This window comes from Acinonyx jubatus, chromosome C1, assembly GCF_027475565.1.
Source record: "Acinonyx jubatus isolate Ajub_Pintada_27869175 chromosome C1, VMU_Ajub_asm_v1.0, whole genome shotgun sequence".
Taxonomy (NCBI): domain Eukaryota; kingdom Metazoa; phylum Chordata; class Mammalia; order Carnivora; family Felidae; genus Acinonyx; species Acinonyx jubatus.
The window spans coordinates 156,510,629-156,528,593 of NC_069381.1; the positions used below are offsets into that span (position 1 = coordinate 156,510,629).

Here is a 17,965-nt window from a genome sequence, read left to right on the forward strand (position 1 = left end):
TTTTTTTTTCCCTTCCCCTGCCCCATGGGTTTCTGTTAAGTTTCTCAGGATCCACATAAGAGTGAAACCATATGGTATCTGTCTTTCTCTGTATGGCTTATTTCACTTAGCATCACACTCTCCAGTTCCATCCATGTTGCTACAAAGGGCCATATTTCATTCTTTCTCATTGCCACGTAGTACTCCATTGTGTACATAAACCACAGTTTCTTTATCCATTCATCAGTTGATGGACATTTAGGCTCTTTCCACAATTTGGCTATTGTTGAGAGTGCTGCTATAAACATTGGGGTACAAGTGCCCCTATGCATCAGTACTCCTGTATCCCTTGGGTAAATTCCTAGCAGTGCTATTGCTGGGTCATAGGGTAGGTCTATTTTTAATTTTTTGAGGAACCTCCACACTGTTTTCCAGAGCGGCTGCACCAGTTTGCATTCCCACCAACAGTGCAAGAGGGTTCCCGTTTCTCCACATCCTCTCCAGCATCTATAGTCTCCTGATTTGTTCATTTTGGCCACTCTGACTGGTGTGAGGTGATATCTGAGTGTGGTTTTGATTTGTATTTCCCTGATGTGGAGCGACGTTGAGCATGTTTTCATGTGTCTGTTGGCCATCCAGTTGTCTTCTTTAGAGACGTGTCTATTCATGTTTTCTGCCCATTTCTTCACTGGGTTATTTGTTTTTCGGGTGTGGAGTTTGGTGAGCTCTTTATAGATTTTGGATACTAGCCCTTTGTCCGATATGTCATTTGCAAATATCTTTTCCCATTCCGTTGGTTGCCTTTTAGTTTTGTTGGTTGTTTCCTTTGCTGTGCAGAAGCTTTTTATCTTCATAAGGTCCCAGTAATTCATTTTTGCTTTTAATTCCCTTGCCTTTGGGGATGTGTCGAGTAAGAGATTGCTACGGCTGAGGTCAGAGAGGTCTTTTCCTGCTTTCTCCTCTAGGGTTTTGATGGTTTCCTGTCTCACATTTGTTTACTTGGTTTTTGACATTACATTTAATGTTTTACATTGATTTTTTTTAACTCGCCTGATCTCAATAATATATGTATTATTGCTATCCCACTTCACAGATGATGAGACTGAGGCTTGATGGGGAGTGGGTTAAGAAATTGCCTAGGCCCATGCAGACAGTAAGCAGTGGACCTGGGACTTGAATCCAGGTAATCTGACTTTAAAGCCCACATTCTGCAGGTTTTTGCATCCATAGCTTCTCTCTCTGACTAGAACTCTTGTCCTGACAGGTATCTGGAAAGATTATGTTCTTTACCTCCCAGGATCTAGGCAGATCAGCACAAATGTGACATCAAAATGGCAGATGACTGGGCTATTTCAGAGATGATTCCAGAGAACGTTATGTATTTTTTTGTAGGCAGAATCACTATTAATTGTCATTGAATTTTTAGGTGAAATTATTTGCCAAGTATTCCATACTTAGAATTCCAAGTGTTACAACCTCCAGAACTCTAACAATATATGCACACGTTTATATACACATTCATATATGTGTTTGTGGGTATAAATGATGAGGTGTATTTGATTTAAAGTTAATTATTTGAATTATTTGGGTGTACCAATCCACTGAACTCTTTCCCAGTTGCTCCTAAACCAAGTTGTTCCCAGGAAAATCAACAGAAATTCTTCAAATGATCTCTAAGTGGATCATTTACTCTTCCAAAGAGCTTTTTTGTTGTTGATATTCCCAAGAACAATATTCTCTAACTGCATCTTCTGAATGCTCATAGAATCTTTGTTCTGAAATCTGAAAAGGTTTATCTTATCTATTCACCCATACCTGGGCAGGAAATTATCTTAGAAGATTGTATTTAAATTTATAATGACCTGCAGGGGATACCATACCACCTCTCTTGGCAGCTTATTGCCATCCCTAATAATCTAGATAGTCAGCAGATATTTCCTGATGTGCAATCCACATCTCTCCTGCTGCTTTGGCTCATTCCATTTGGTTGTTAGGATACTGATGCTATCCTGTTCGTGGTCCTTTTCTCAAGGCCAGGAAATCACAGCATTTATAACAGAGTCAATAGCTATGGTCACATTCCAGTTTCTTTAAGTGCCTCCATCTTGAACAGCCCTCTGAGCCCCAATTTTTATAATGTGGCTGAGGAGCTGTGAGAATGCCATCTGTTTGCAAGAATGAGGCCATTGATGGCTGTACACTTGACTCTGAAGATGGCACTACTCATCCAAATCGAGATTTCAGACTTAAAGAAGCTTGCTTGCACAGCTAGGTTGACCCTCGCTTTGTAGGGAGATGTGACCATTTGAGAGTAATTGAATGGAATCATGAGCCTGGCATGGCATCTATATAGCATTTTTGTTTATTGAGTATAATTACTATACTCAGCTTTGTATAAAGCATGGGAGTAATAGGATCAAATTAAGGAAACTACTTAGCTGGAATAGCAGGGAGGTTCCCTAATGAAGAGATCTGATAGACCATGGAATAGTCATCCCCAGGAATGCTGGTCTCATTGAGATGTGGTTACTTACCATGGAACTAAATCGTCCCCCACTGGATGCATCTCAAGCCCTTTTCATTTCAGTTTGTGACTTTGATTTAATTGGAAAAGTCTCACAGCTGTTGTTGACTACCTAAGGCTATGCTTTTCAAATTCTAGTTGTGGCAGAATCACCTAGGGAACTTTTTAAAATGCAGATTCTTGGGCCCCATTCTCAGAGATTCTGTTTCATTAGGTCTGGGTGTTGTCTTGGAATCTTCATGTTTACTGCATTTCCTGGGTGATTCTGATGTACATGTGTTGTAAACTCCATTTTGAAAAACAATGAGTTAGGGCCACTTTGGGAAGATTCTTTATCTTATAGTAAGTACATCTGTACATTTTGATTTGTTCCTTATCCTCATCTTAACAGTCCACTTTGTCCCATCACCAGAGTCCCTTTTTACTTGAAGACAAGGATAATGTTTGGTGAAAGGCAGGAGGTTGCTCAGAGATATGTCCTGCTCCAAGAAGTCTCCAGCCTCACTCTATCTGGCCTTCCCTGACTTTCCTCTGAGGCAGCTTGGTGTAGGGCAATGTTTCCCAAAGTTCTATGGCATGATAACAGTTCATAGAAAAAAAAAAGGGGGGGGGCTTTAGTATGGGTTGGAGTATGATGACAGCACCTATAAGCATGAGCATCAAGGTCCAGGCCTTCCAGAGAAGAGGCTAGAAAATTTTGTGTCATATGCGAAAGTTCTCACCAAGTGGGCAGAGCATTAGCCCAGTGGTGTAACTATAATGTAATTTAGAGAAACCCAAATATACCAATGGAACAAAACATAGTGAAACTGGAACTTGGGAAGAATGATTAAAGGGATCACATACATGGGGCTTATTCCTCTTACATCAGATTTCAGGCTTATAGTACAAAATTAATTCTGGACCATGTCTGATATTGATGACCAATATCTCAGCAGTAATAATAATAGCAAAGAATTATTGGCTACTACTTTGTCAGCTCTGTTCTAAACGGTTTATATGTATTATATCAATTCTCAAACTGCACTACAGGGATGAAAAATCCAAGGTAGAGAGAAGCCAAGTAATATTGCCTAAGGTCACACAGCTAATAAATGGTGGAAAATTGAATTTTTGAAGCTTAACAATAGAGCTGTGCTCTTTTCCACCATACTAGGCTGCCTCTGTTCCACCACAATGACAGTAAAAAGTATAATTAAAATGACAAAGTCAATAGAACTCAGATTTAATTGGTAAAAGAAAGAATTAGTGAACCTGAAAGGAGGTCTGTAGAAATTAACCAGTCTGAAGAATACAGAAGAAAAAAAAAATAGAAGAAAAATGAAAACAGCTGCAAAGTCCTATGGGATACCATCATAAATTTCAACAGACATTTGAAGGGAGTCCAGGAAGGAGGTAAGAGAGATAAGGGTCCAGAACAAGTATTTGAGAAATAATTCGTGAAGACATCTCAAGTTTGATGAAAAACAGACTACGTAAAACCAAAAGCTCGATAAATCCAAAGTAAGATAAATACCTATACAAATCTGTTAAAGATGAAGACAAAATCTTGAAATCAACAGGGGAAAAACAACTGAGAATATACAGAGGAATGTCAATGTGATTTATGGCCAACTTATCACCTGAAAATGGTACTCAGAGGGCAATGGAATCACATTTGCCAAGTGCTAGAAAAAATTGTCAGCCAATAGTTTTATATCTAGCAAACCTATCCTCAAAAATTAAGGCAAAATGAAAGTAATCCTAGATAAACATTGATTGAGGGAACTTGTTAACTGACTTGCCTTATTAGGAATACTAAAGGTTGTCCTTCAGGCTGAAAGGAAATTATAACAGATGGTAACTGAAATCCATAGCAAGAAATAAAGAGCAAAAGAAACATGGTAACATGGTTAACATGTGAGTTAATTATGAAAGACTCTTTAAATGTATTTTTCTCATGTTCTCTCAATTTCCTTAAAAGAAGGTTTTATGAAGCAATGATTATAATTTGTGTTCTTAATATTAGACAACATTGAATCCAGGACCCAAACCATTAAATTAGTCTAAGAAGGGCACTTTTTAATACATGCTATTTTTTAAAAAATGTTTATTTTTGAGAAAGAGAGAATGTGAGCTGGGGAGGGGTAGAGAGACTGGGAGACACAGAATCTGAAGCAGGCTCTGTGCCTCCACTTCAGCAACGTGGAGAGGTCACCTGGCCACGGTCTGGGGGAGAGTCTGAGCTGTCAGCACAGAGCCTGATGGCGGGGCTTGAACTTACAAACTGTGAGATCAGGTCCCAAGCCAAAATTGGATGCTTAACTGACAGAGCCACCCAGGTGCCCCAATAAATGCTGTTTTTTAATGAAGATATAAGAAGTATACCTACTTATGGCATCATCTTCATAAAATAGAAACTACAAACTACTGAAATTGCAAGGAGATATACATGCTTGCAGAAGTTATTTATTGAACTTCTTTCAATCCATGACAGACATAATACATAAAAAAACCCAATGGTACAAGTTTTTATGAATGTTTGAGAGGCACTTGAAAAGTGCATTCTCTATTTGTAAGGGACAAGGTTTGATCTTTATATACTTTTTATAGAATTTTAAAAGTTTACTTATTTGTTTTGGGAGAGAGAGAGCAGGGGAGGGGCAGACAGAGAGAGAGAGAGAGAGAGAGAGACAGCAAATCCCAAGCAGGCTCCACACTGTTAGCACAGAGCCTGATATGGGGCTTAGACTCATGACCTGTGAGATCATGACCTGAGCTGAAACTAAGTCAGATGCTTAACTGACTGAGCCTCCTAGGTGCCCCTATATTTTTATATAATTGTACAGTAATATATATTTATATTGCATATATTATATAAGTGTACTATACTTAAACATATATACTTATTTAATAAATATATACTTATTTTTATCTACTACAAATGCTATAAAGACATTTTGAAATTCTATAAATATAAACAGTGCAGACAGCATTCTCTGATCACAGTGCAGTCCAACTAGAAATAAACACAGAAAACAAAAATTTCCCACCAGCTAGGTGTGAAAAACAAAACCACCTTTAATAACTCAGGTTTAAAAAAAAATCTAAATGAGGGCATCTGGGTAGCTCAGTCCATTAACCGTCCAACTCTTTTTTTTTTTTTTAACGTTTATTTATTATTGAGAGACAGTGTGAACAGGGGAGGGGCAGAGAGAGCAGGAGACACAGAATCCAAAGCAGGCTCCAGGCTCTGGGCTATCAACACAGAGCCCAATGTGCAACTCGAACCCACAAACTGCAAGATCATGACCTGAGATGAAGTCGGACGCTTAACTGACTGAGCCATAAGCGTCCAACTCTTGATTTTGGTTTAGGTCATGATCTCACAGCTTCCTGAGTTTGAGCCCCATGTTAGGCTCTGCCCTAACAGTGTGGGGCCTGCTTGGGATTATCTCTCTTTGCCTATCTCTCTGCCTGTCTCTCTGTCTCTGTCTCTCTCTCAAAAATAAATAAATCTTTAAAAAAACTAAATGGAAATGCAAGAATATATACAAAATAATAGTTATCAAAATACTACATATCAGAATTAAGGGGAAATAGTTAAAGCAGGGATTAGAGGCAAATTCATAGCCCAAATACTTATATTAATAATCAAGAAAGAATGAAAGTAAATAAATTAAGCTTCCCAACCAAGAAATTAAAAAAATTTTAAAACCTAAGTAGTAGAAAGGATTTAATAAAATAGAAGTGCAAGTTAATGAAGTAAAATATAAGAAACAGTAGAACCAATATATAAAACATGAGTTTATTATGGATAAAAATAACAAAATAGACATTAACTAATCATGAAAAAAGAAAGCTTAAACATACAAAATAAAAAAAATAGAAGTAACCACAGACACAGAAGAAATTAGAAGAATTACGGCAGACTACTTTGCTCAATTCCTTGCAAATAAACTTGACACCTGAATAAAATGGGTTAGTTTTGTAGGGACATATAATTTAGCAAAAGAAAGGACGCAAGGCAAACAAGAATGCAGCATTATCCACTGGTCACTCACGACTAGGATGAAATGAGAGAGGTCACAGGCTTTCCTCAGGCATGGTCTAAGACCTTAAGAGAAGACGGTCAAATGGGCATTGTGTTTTCTCAATAAGTTTTTGATGACTTGATGTATTTATTCATCTTCATCTTTATGAACATGCAGTAACCAGTGATAACCTCCCATTTGCTGAATATGCCTGTATAAACATACTTGCTGGCATTGCGTGTTCCTGCTAGAGGAGTAGCAGCACTGTAGTACTATCACACAGCCCTTCACTCACCCCCACCCCAGGAGGGGGCAACAAACAGATTGGTTTTTAAAAAGGAATCTGTGATATAGATACACATTCACTCATCAGTATGTCTCCAGCATCCCTCTCCCATAATTCTGTCCCTTCAAAGGTTGCTAGGCAACCCAGGAGAAAAATAGCCAAAGCCCTTGTGAAGAGAAGACATGCTTACAATGTCAGAAAAATAAATGGGGCTTGCTCACTTGGGCTTGCTCACAAACTGCCAGGACTTGAGACATAATTCATTTACTAGCAATGATTGTAATTGATCTTGAGGATGGTGAAAACAATTGACCATAATCTACCCAGGGGAGACATGACTCAAACCACCCAGGTGTGAGAGGGGGTGCTGTTTTGGGGGTACCTTTTGCCCTTGAAGGAGGATGAACATTCACCGGTTCCTGCTGAGGCCAGTCTCTGCTTAAGTTTGTGTAATTCCATTCTTGCAGTTAGCACAGTCTCTCTAAAACGTCTTAGAGCTCACAATTGTTAACAACCAATCCTCGGGAATTGCTGCTTCATCTCCCCTGGCATTTAGTATATCTACTTGATTTTAAATGGAACCTGCTTCTATGGGCATTGGCATGCATATTGTCTCTGGTGGCCCGGGCTCAGATTGCTCTAAGGAAGTGCACAGCCTTCCTACCTGGTGTGTATGCCAGGGTCTGCTCACAGTGACAGGTGTTGATATTCAGCTGTTAATTTCCCCCATTAGAGACAATGTGGTAGGATCTGATGATACAATCTGTTCATCTGAGGTCTGCCCTGGTTTTTTCCTATCTAGAATATATTGCTAACTTTATTGAAACAATAAAAGAAAGAATAGATTTGCAATCTGCCCTTTAAATGGTTTTGCTTTGCTAGGAAAAAAAATCCATAGCAGTCAATTTCTTTTTGTCTATTATAAATTTATTAACAGTGTGTTGTAATTAGGTGCATGGCTTTGCCTTAGAAGACAAATGGTGCTTCTTGAACTGTGACATTAGTCTGATTGTGGTAAAATGACCCATTTGGTTTTACCAGCTGTGACTTTGGAGGGAGCTGAATGACACAGGATGAATAAAACTCAACAGATGAAAACATTCTCAGCTGATACTCTCTATTGCTGATCCTTCTGCATCCCAAACAAAATATTCTTTGGATTGGCTTGCTAATGTCTTGGTGATCCAAAGAGCACTATGCTTAAGCTAGTTTATCAAATTGGGCCCATATTCCCCCATTAATATGATGTAAGTTGCTCTGGCAGATTCTAAAGATGTTGTGTTGTCTAATTAATGAAGAGGAATTCCCAAGTGGGGAAGCCGGACTGCGCAGTGGTGGGTTGCAAATGTGCTCTTTGGGACCAGGCTGCCTGCGTTGCAAACCTTTTAACTTCTCTAAGCCTTGATTTCTTTATCTCTGGAACAAGGAATTGTGTAACATGCCTCACAGAATTTAGGTGAGGGTTAAACGAGTAAATTCTAAGCACAGTGCTTATACATAATAAGCTCTTAAGAAATTAAGGATATAGATCTCAGAAATAGGAGTCTACAGAAAAATGGTCCAGCTGAAGGAGAGTTGTGGGTTCCTGACTAGGCTTGAGAGAATAAGGTGAAGAACCATTATCAACTCCCTTCAGCATGCTCCCTATCTAGCCCTTGTAACTATGTTGGTAGCAAGGGGAGCCCAGAAGAGAAGGGAGTTCCCCTTCTGTGGCCATTATCCTGGCCACTATCCTGGCAAAAGTGTTTGAACTATACTGACTTTAATTAATTCTTTTCTGTTCTTAGAGAAATCTTACAAGCAGAGAGACAGGAAAGAGTAAGAGGAAGTGTCATGCTACCTGACTCTTCAGTTTTACAGCTGACACGAAATTGAAACCATAGAAATGGAAAACCACGAAGAGATTAAGTCCATGTTTGTGGTCCTATCCCCTCACTTGTCCTTGTTTTGGGTGACTTTTTCTACATTTTTTTATTCCTGTCTGCCATTTATACCAAGTAAAGTTTTGGCCAATGAGGGTTTACAGTAGGATGCTTTCCAGAACATTCCCATTTCAATAAGGAACTTCTGGGATAGAAAGCAATGAGTCTTAATGAGGAAGTTTCATGCACCATGACAAAACAGCTTTTTTTAAGTAGGGGAAGAAGGTTTCCATTATTTCTTCATTACCTCTGAAATATATCCAGCAAGTGCACCTAATGTCAGAGGCTACTGTATTTATTCAGTTGATGATGGCTGGAAGTGGCCTATAGTAAGCCTGAAATAGAAATTTTTTTAAAATCTGGAGTTTCATCTAAAAATAAAAAAGAACATCGTAACACTCCAGCATCTCTGTTTTCTCATCACTTCCTTCCTGCACCAGTTATCAGTTTAGTGCTTTTCAGCTCTGACTCTGCCCTTCTTTGGCCTGCTTTGTGCTACTGGAGTAGACTCCATAAACATTCCGCCTTTGCCATATGGCAGATGTTAGGCTTTGTCAGTAGAGGGCACTGGAAGGCCACTGCAGTAGAAAAGGGTCCTCTTCCTGGTTTTGGTATACTTTTTTCTTGCTTCTGTGGCTTTTGCCTACTAGTGGCATTTGGGACACCCAGTGATGCTCACCCTACAGCAAGTTTTACCAGTACTCATCGAGCAACTTCCCACTTAAGTGTCAAAGGCATCGTGGCAGGTGGTTTTCTGTTTGCCAGCCCTGGCCTGTCTCACCTCAGAGAACTTCACCACCTGTGGGCCATAGTCACATCCTTTCCAGTGAGGTCTGAGTTTCAGCCTTGGGTTGGAGTCAGGGTCCCGTCTAAGTTAGTTTCTTCCTTGGGTATTATGTCTCAATTAGAGGTAGTAGCTCTTTCCCAGTATCTGCTCTTCCTGTATTTGTTAGAGTTCTCTTTACTCCTCAGTATCTAATCTCCTATCACAAGTAAATAATTATTTACATTAAATTTTCCCTGTTCAAATGACTGGTATATTTTCTGCTTTCTGATTGCACCAAATTGATAGATCCTAGAGGATCAGAAGTGATATATGCAGATGGCGAGTTTGGAGAGGCATGTCCCAGCTCCTTTTCCTTCTGTCTTCTTTGGAGAGTCAGCCTGCCCTGGGTGATTGTTCTTAACCTGCAGGCAGCTCAATGGCCAAGGCTCTGCCCCTGAGTGAGAACCTATGGTGGTCCAGCCCCAGGCCCAAGACCTGCCAGATAAGTTTGTTTAACTCTGTCTTTCAGTTTTAAAACCCAACTCCCTGCAGATGAAAGTCACATTCTCCAAGATCAGCTCTATTGGTAATAAAGGACTATTTAGGAGCCAGTCTGCTGACTGCTTTATCTAAATTCCTAAATTAGTGCAGGAAGCAGGAAGAAGTCCTACTTTTTGTTGTCTCCTCCTCCCTCCCTCTCTAATGATTTTCATACAAAACTGTTTAAAACAACTTATCCCCAGAAAAATGAGTACTTCAGGAAAGCACAACATGTCTAGCAGGTCTGTTTTAGCTTTGCCTGTCCTCTGGCCCACTGTTACATCCCACCACGTATAAAGCTATTTTTTCTTAAAAGCTGCCCTAATTGGAGAGTGATTCTGTATCTCTAGAATGCTTAGACACACCATAATATTCACCTTCAATGAGTACAGTCCCACAGAACACACATAAACAGTCCAGAATTGGGTGAGAGGAAAACAGTTAGAAAACAACCTGATCTATTTGAAACACATCTCTTTACAGTCATAAATTAGCAGATTATGCATTTAAAACTGTGTGAAAAAAAATAGACTTGAGGCTTCCACTGTGTGCTTAGAGGACCACTGAGGAAAAGGGTCATTAGCTAGCCCTTGAGCAAGGTCTGCTTCCTTGATACGGTGGACATTAGCAGTTGGACTCGATGGCATTGCTGAGTTCTTGTGGAAGAATGGGTGTCAGCAAATGACCACACTGGCTCAGACAGTGAGCCATGCACCATTTGTCCCTTCCATCATCTCTCTTGACATGGTACCTTCTATTATCCTTGACTTTCTCCTGTACTCTGCATGCATGGGTGATTTGCTTGTGTGTCCTGTGTGTTTGCATAAGGAGGGTACAGTGGAGAGAAGGGTACCCTAATGTGCTTTAGAGAGAGTGAGAAAATGCGACTCATGCCTTTTGTGAACACTTGAAATGTTGGTGTAGTGACCGAAGATTAATAAAGCTCTGTAACACGTCCAATCTCAAACATAGGCCTGGAGTAAGAACCTCTGACTTGGGGAACATAATGTAATCTTGAGATTTCTTAGATGACCTTTGAAACCGATTCTTGCAGGGCTGAAAAGCCGGAGGAGGTGAACATCTTGTCACTGACTGATAGTAAATGGTTAAGAATGGGTTTGTTATGGAGCTCTGTGATTTCATGTGGTAACTTTACATTTTAAGGATTAGCTTAACATTGCAAATGGTGTTATTTTAGGGACAGAGTCAGGTTATTAAGAGACAGAGTTAGGTTATTAAGGATCAGAATCAAAGGAATCAACAAACTTGAAATTTAAGCACAAATCTTTGCTTTTCTCCTCACTGCTTTTAGTAATTTCTTCAGTTATTGTGGAATAAATAATCATCGGTGTTAATCATAAACCCTCTTTTTTTGTAGACAGCAGTGATCTAAGGCTGAGATGTGATTGAGGTTCATTTTTTTTTTTTAATGGTGCTCAGGACACATCCAAAAACGTGACCTTGAAATGTTGAATATTTCAAGCTGGAGGAATTTGAGAAATGGCATGAGCAGGAAGGACTTTCTGACCTTTCTCCAAAGCAAGTCCTAAAACCTTCATGTGAGGTGCCTTCCCTTTATCCAGAGGAAATGAACATCCTTATCTCTGAAGAGAGTGGATATAGAGAGGGATCTGCATGACTAGGTCTTGCGAAGTTCCCGCAGTTTATCACACTCCCCATACTGTCTGTCCTATGACTTCTTTCCATCACTCTCCACTCTTCATCAAATCTAGCATAAAAACACTCAGGTTTAGCCATTTTTTCAGGTCTTCCTTTCCTTATTAAGGCTCCTATATCATGTAAAACTTCTATTAAATAAATTTGTATGCTTTTGTCTTATCAATCTTCCCTTTGTTACAGAGGTCCCAGTTGGGAATTTAAAGGGTAAAGGAAGAAGATACTTTTCTTTTCTACATTTATTTCTTCCAGCCACCTCCTCATCTAGAGTTCTCCTTGCACAGCTCTTCCTCTCTTTTTCCCTGCTTCAAAGGATTGACCCTGATGTATGTCTTTTCTAACCTGGACCTATCTTTCACATTTACTGAGGGTGTAGGGCCTAGCATTGTGATTCTAATATCTGTGTCATTTTCGTATCATGTTTTCTGATTTTAAAGAAATATCCTCAACTATTTAATTTTTTCAAATGATTTCACTTCAGTAGAATTATAGCATGTGTATATTTTGAATAAATCTTGGTCTGTGTCCCATATGTCAAGGTAATTACCCAGAGATACTGTTCAAATCAGGTAGCAGATTCTTGCAAGTGGCAGAATGGAACCCAGCAGGGGGGTTCAAAGCTTGACACTGGTAGAGTTGAACAATTCACAGTGTATTCTATGGAGTGGCGACCTAGGGGCACTCTTCACAACCTGCAGAGCCTTTTCATAGTCACTTCCTCCTCTGCTCTGGAATTGTTTACTGGGCCACCTTGAGAAGATGAGGCAATCAGTGTCTGCTGTCTCTGCATTTTAAGTTATGTAGTAGGATCCTAAATGTTCAGCGACAAATGTCCGGTGTTTGCCACCTAAGAAGCCTTTTAAAAGTTAGAGATCACATACGACATGTGGCATGTGTAAACCATTTCAGCTTTTATCCTATTAGTGAAAAAAATAGAAACAGCCTGAATATCCACCAACGAGTGAATGGATAAACAAACTATAGTATGCCCACATTGTGGAATACTCTTCAGGTATCAAGTTGGCATGGGTTGATCTTTAAGCCATGTTATTGAATGGAAAAAATAAGTACCAGGACACTTTAATCCCATTTGATCCCATTTCCACTGTCCCCAACTGTAATTATATCCTAAAATTTATATCATATTTATTAAATTATATACTTAAAGCATAGCAAAAACAGTCTATATGTATTTATAGAAAATAATAAAAATGCATTTAAAAATATCTGAAAGAATACAAGCACACTGATATGAACAAGAGCTTGAGATTAGGGGTGGTAGTGAAGAGGTATTTGGCTTTTTGCTTTCCATTGAAGGAGTGAAGGATGAGATGCCCCAGAATGTGCTAGTTTGGCATAAAGATTATTTTGAGTTAAAAGTGATCAAAACCCAGCAGATGCAGAAAAAGCTCTCTGTCTCCCCATCGGCCTGCTCAGTTTACATTGGAAAGGAGAGCCTGTATGAAGAAGAGAGCTATGAACAGACTCCCATTTACCTAAGAGATGATCTGCATAATAGAGCAAACCTTTGTTTTTCCAAAGGTCACCTTTCACCTCCATGCCAGCAGTCTTTCTCCCCTTTGTATCCCCAGGCTCCTGCCCCTCTCCTTAGCTCATACAAGCTTCATGTTGCCTCACTGTCTTTGGAATTCCTTTCTTGTGTGGATTTCCCATGCGTATGCTATTAAATTTGACTTTCCCCTATTAATCTGTCTCATGTCAATTGGATTCCAAGTCCAGCTAGAAGGACTTCTGCCCTGACACTATGTTCCTACATTGGGGAATTTTCTACATTAAAATGGAGCCATGTATTACAAGTAAATATAAAAATTTTCAAGTCATTGATTTTGAACGGATAAGATGTGACTTAGGGAGAAAAGCAACTTTGGCTGGAGCCAGGTGGTGATACTTAGGGACGAGCTGCAGGCACACACCGAACCATTCAACCTCATAAATGAATCTAAATCTCTCAATTGTAGATCAGGATGGCACCTCTGTTGCTGTGGTTAATACTCTCAGAACAGTTAATTGTGCTCAGTGTCTTAGTTTATTGCTTTTATGAATAAATAAACAGGATACCATTTGAACAGACTCCCAAGAGTTTATTTAACTGCATGGTAATGATTTATTTATTAGTTATCATACTTCAGTCTTGAGGTCTTCCCCTCTATATTCTCCCTCTTCCTTAATGCCCTTCTCATCTCACCATCTGGTGTGTATACCCTGTTTACGACCTGCCTTAAAATTCACAACTTCCAGGAAGCTTTTCTTAATTAACTCAGTGTCATTGAGAATTTTTTTACTCAGCAGGTCTTTGGTGAGTGTGCTTTAGGGTTTGGGGACTTCATTTTGCACCTTCTAAAAGTATTGCTTGCTAATTGTTTTTCTGTCATTTTTTCCATATATGTTCTCTTAATTCATCTTCCAATGTAATGGACTCTTCATGAGATAAAAATAAAGAAGACAGTGATGAATATTGACATTGAAATAGAACTATCTTTTTAAAACCTAACAGTTCCACTTTCTGTTAGATGTTTTCAAGAAAATGTCTTAAACCCACCATGCATATGTGTATAATGGTCCTGATACCAGATAATGTCTATAATGCAGTTTTAATCATGATTTATTTCCTCCTTTGGTCAAATATGTTCAGGGATCTGGGGGCATTCCAGCTTCAAAAGCAGAGAGATGAGGCTTATATTATTAAATCCAACCCAAATCACCACCCAAAGGGACTCTCTGTTCCTCAAACCCTGCTTGTGTGTAAAATATAGTTAGAATTTGCTCACATCCAAAGGTGCTGTTTCGCTTTGTCTAATTTTATGCTACTTTGGGGAGCAAGTCATATTTTGTCCTGGCATCATTTCTTGGCTTACTTACAGTAGATGTATGTTTGTGTGCATTCATTCAGGTAGTCATTCGTTCAGCAAAAATTTATGGAGTGCTGCTGTGCTGGGTACTGAAGATGCACATGAAGCATAAATAGGAGCAGTCCAGGTAGACAAATTGGGGATAGCACTCTAAACGGAAGGTCTAGCATATGCAAAGGCCCTGAGGCATGAAATAATAGGACCTGCTTTAGGAGCTACAAGTACTGTGCAATACACTACTGCATCATCAGGTGCACATGGGGACATGGTTTGAGATGAGATTGGGTAGATAGACAGGCAGGGCCATTTGTATATCATGCAGAAGGGTTGAGTTTTTTTTTTTTTTTTTAATCATGCTGGCAGTGTAGATCTACTGAAAAATTTTGAGCAAGAAAATAACAAGGTCAGATTTGTATGTTATAAAGAAATTCTAGCTGCCAAGTGCAAGATGGATTAGAGAGAGATGAGGATGGAGGGAGAAAAAGGAGGAGGCTACTGGAATAGTCTGGGTGTGAGATGATAAGTGACTGAACTAGGACATGAAAGAGGAGATGAGGTGATTAGAAAGGAATTTAGAGAGTAGAATTGATAGGACTTGGTGCTCAATTGATGTATTAGTTTTCTATTGTTGTCATAACAGATTACCACAAATGTAGCACAAATTTATTGCCTTCTAGTTCTATAGATTAGAAATATGACATGGGGGGCGCCTGGGTGGCTCAGTCGGTAAGGTGTCCGACTTCAGCCCAGGTCATGATCTGACAGTTCGTGAGCTTGAGCCCCGCGTCAGGCTCTGTGCAGACAGCTTGAAGCCTGGAAGCCTGCTTCGGATTCTGTGTCTCCCTCTCTCCCTCTCTGCCCCTCCCCAGCTCATGCTCACACTCTATCTCTGTCAAAAATAAATAAACTTAAAAAAAATTAAAAAAATATGACATGGATCTCACTGAGCTAAAATCAGGGTGTTGGCAAGGCTACACCCCTTTCTGGAGGCTTTAGGAGAAAATCGGTTTCCTTGTTCATTCTGGTTATTAGCAGAATTCAGTTCCTTGTATTTGTAGAACTGAAGTCCTGTTTGCTTGCTGGGTATCAGCAGAGGCCCATTCCCATCTTTTGGAGGCCGCATGCATTCTTGGGCACCTGACACCCTTTCCCTGCCTTCAAAGACAGCAGTGGCAAGTAGAGTCCCTTTCGTATTTCGTATCTCTCCTGCCTCTTCTTGTGCCTCTCTTTTCTGCTTTAAAAGGCTAGAGATTAAATTGAGCCCATGCAGATAATTCGAGGTAACCGTTCATGTCCTTAGCCTTAATCACATTAGCAAAGTCCCTTTTGCCATGGAAGGTAGGTATCGTGTTCATGGAGTACGAACCTATGAACATAGTCCACATAGCATGTGGCCTTCTTTGGGGGAGTCATTATTTTGCCTTCTCCAACTGGATGTAGGGTTATGGGAGAGGATAGAACCCAAGTTTCTGACTTCAGCAACCAAGAGGAATTTAGATTTGGGGGAAGAAGGTAAGTTTGATTTTGAACATGCTGACTTTAGGATGCCCTTGTGATATTAAAATGGAGCATCTAGTGAATATTTGGATGCACCAGCCAAAAAGTAGAGGAGAAATCAAGGCAGGAGATAGAGATTAGAGAACTGTTGACATCTAGTGAGCCATCAGTGAATGTGTAGGATGGGAAGAGAATAGGGCTAAGAACAGAATTCTAGGGCCAATAATATTCTAGGTGCACCAGAGAGAGAAGCACTCACAAAGGGAACTCAAGAATAGCCTCTGGAGTCTCAGTTTCTTGTAACACTTTCCTTCCTTCCTCCTCTACCTGGCCTGTTTTCTCCTCATTCCCTGGTTTTCTGCCTACTTGTAGTATCTGCTTCCTAAAACTTGAGCTTGCACATTGTTCTCCATGGCCTCTCCCATCTGTCATCACAGATCTCTTAGCTTCAGCTCTCATTACTAGGCTGCTTCATTCTCTTGTTTGTTTTGTGTTTATTTTTTTAGTTCAAGGTGGGGGGAAAACCCTAAAGAGAATCAGATTGACCCATATTATCATTTTGCATCATGCTATGGCAGAGGCCACCAGTTTAAATTAGGATTGGCTATCGAGAGGTCAGGTCCCCATCCTAGTCAGCTGCTTCTCTGTTTCAGGAATGAATTCAGTTGGACTATTCAGAAAGCCTCTTCCCACAGAGGCTTTGTGAGAAGAAGGTTAACTTGATCTCCATTGTATTTGCTGGATCCAGGATTATAGTGTCAAAAATGGGTATATAATAGGTTCGGGACTCTCTTTACCATCACCCTATTTGCTTCTAGCTTCATGTAGCCTTAATGCTGTCTGTACGCAGTAAATCATCTTTATAGAAATTGAATTTGTGGTCCAAATCACAGGAGTAAAATCCAAGCAGGCAAAACTCAGTACAACTACAGGTTTCCCCTGCTATCCAAAAGTAGAAACCTTTCTTAAGCCAAAAATAGTGTAAAGTGAAGAAGCAATTGCCATTAGTTTGTAAAGAAAAATTTTTGAGCATTCCCAGACCCAAGATAACCCCTTTTAGGCTTTTCTGATGCCTTAGGACACATGTTGCTAATGGGTGCACAAAATACATTGAGATAAAGTACAGATACTCACAAACACAGTTCAAAGCTACGGCAGCTTGTTGCTGAGAGGCTGAATGTGGTTCCTGGGGAAGGAGCTTCATGGGGCTTCTCCGGCTGCTTGGGGTATGCCCCAATAATGGCTTGCTGCAAAACAAACACTGAACACTGAGTTCACTTTTTGCCTTTTTCACGGAAGCAAAACGTATGTTTATAAACATTATCCAAATTAGAGCTGGTTATTTAGATTCACAGTCCTTCTAGTCACTCACCATTCATACATTCTCTAGGCTCTTACTATCCATACACATACGTGAGCGATGACTCTCCCCATCACACTGAACATGAAGCATCTCATCTCCTTTCAGAAAGAGATCCTCTGGGCAGGGTTGCAGCTTGCATCTATGGTATTGACAGGAGCCAAAAAGGGACCATTGTTACTATTTGGTCCTCCTCCTGGATAGCAAGAGGACTGGAATTTATATTTCCAGTGCAAACAAAGTACCACAAAGCCTTCAAATTCCTTATAGATTTCATTATACACAGATAATAATCTTTCACAAGATCTCTATTTACTGAACCTAAGTATGATGGATCGACTCCAGGAAAGGCAGGGCACCTACCTACAAGGTCAAATGAGCTCTGAAACCAAATTCCTATGAAGCCAAGCTTCAAAGAAGATGTTTCCTTGTATGGGGTTCATGTGAGGTGAGCAGGGATTGGTGATGGCCTGGGTGAGAGGTGATCTCTTGCTACTCTCCTCTGTGCCCTGCAGAGGTTTAGGCCAACTC

General features: G+C 39.9%; 1 protein-coding gene and 1 long non-coding RNA gene across 16 annotated transcripts in view; both read left to right on the forward strand.

Annotated features, from left to right (window-relative positions):
* The window catches only part of MYO3B (myosin IIIB), a 471,131-nt gene that overhangs the window by 185,080 nt on the left and 268,086 nt on the right, over nt 1–17,965 (forward strand). The gene's annotated exons all lie outside the window — the stretch shown is intronic.
* Nucleotides 1,034–8,819, forward strand: LOC128314061 (uncharacterized). The gene is made up of 2 exons (XR_008295424.1): nt 1,034–2,845; nt 8,590–8,819. It is a non-coding gene; the product is annotated as an uncharacterized LOC128314061 (long non-coding RNA).